A 1,276-nucleotide genomic window follows, 5' to 3' on the forward strand; every position below is an offset into this window, starting at 1 on the left:
AAATTGATTGACATATGTACGTGTGCGCGCGATTAGTGTTACTTTAATTATATGGTTAACATTTATACGTTGAATGACATAGTTTCCCATTATTGTCACATTTTTTGTTACATGTACTATTGTCAAGATGGACAGACACGTCCTGCTATGAGTGTTTATGTGTACCAGTAATTGAACTGACATGTGTACTGCAACTATCTGCGTGTGTCCATTTTAAAGAATATATTAGTGAATGTTTATTTATGTAAATTGATTGAAATATGTATGTGGACGCTCGGTTAGTGTAACTGTAAGTTATTGGTTAACGTTTGAATGACATAGTTTCCCCTCATTGTCACATTTTTTGTTACTATTTCGCTGTTCACTCACTCTCTCTGAATCCGTGGACTAATTGTGCTCACGTGTGTTTGTGTAGGGAAGGCGGAACCATAGGCTTTTAACAACACAATAATTTGCAACTATTTGCTGAGAAAAGTTTCAAAAGATCATCTATGTTTTTAATAAGTGTTCTTTTTCCTAACATACAAGTCAATCACACAGTACCTAACCTCAGTCAGAACACTTTTCTTACATATCTCGCAACGTCTTTTGCATATATCCTATCTTAAATAATTAACAATTTTAATTCATAACTGCCAACCCCCCTCCCATCCAAAGCTTTCAAGCCACCAAACATCATTCCTTTCCCTTACCTCTCCCAAATTATCTTTTGCACCAATTCACAAACAAGGGGGCTTTATAGCTGAGTGGACGTCGCTCTCGACTCGTATCGTAGCCCATTCGATCCCACGGTGATGGAACAAGCGGAAATCAGCAGAGTTTCTATCATTCTGATGCCCTGTTACCTAGCAGTAAATATGTACCTGGGCGTTAGACAGCTGTTACGGGCTGCTTCCTGGGTGTGTGTGTGGAATGTTTTTTATTAGTTAGTAATAATTGATTGACAGTTGAGAGGCGAGCCGAAAGAGTAGAGCTCAACCCTCGCAAGCATAACTAGGTGAACACAACTAGATAAATACTAACCAACCACGATCTCGACAATCCATTACACACACAACCCCCCCCCCCCCTCTCCCTCCCCCCCCCCAAACTCCCGAAATCGTTCTACCTAAATCAATAAAAATTAAAACAAATCAATTAATTCACCACAAATACTAACTATAAATGGAACCAAATTTGAGACATACAGCGACTCCAGCGTGGTCTAGTCGGAGAGAACGTGTTCTCATCTGGATAGATTGCGATCGAGTCTGTCGGAACGGGTGTGTAAACTGCA

Source organism: Procambarus clarkii, unplaced genomic scaffold, assembly GCF_040958095.1.
Source record: "Procambarus clarkii isolate CNS0578487 unplaced genomic scaffold, FALCON_Pclarkii_2.0 HiC_scaffold_109, whole genome shotgun sequence".
NCBI lineage: Eukaryota > Metazoa > Arthropoda > Malacostraca > Decapoda > Cambaridae > Procambarus > Procambarus clarkii.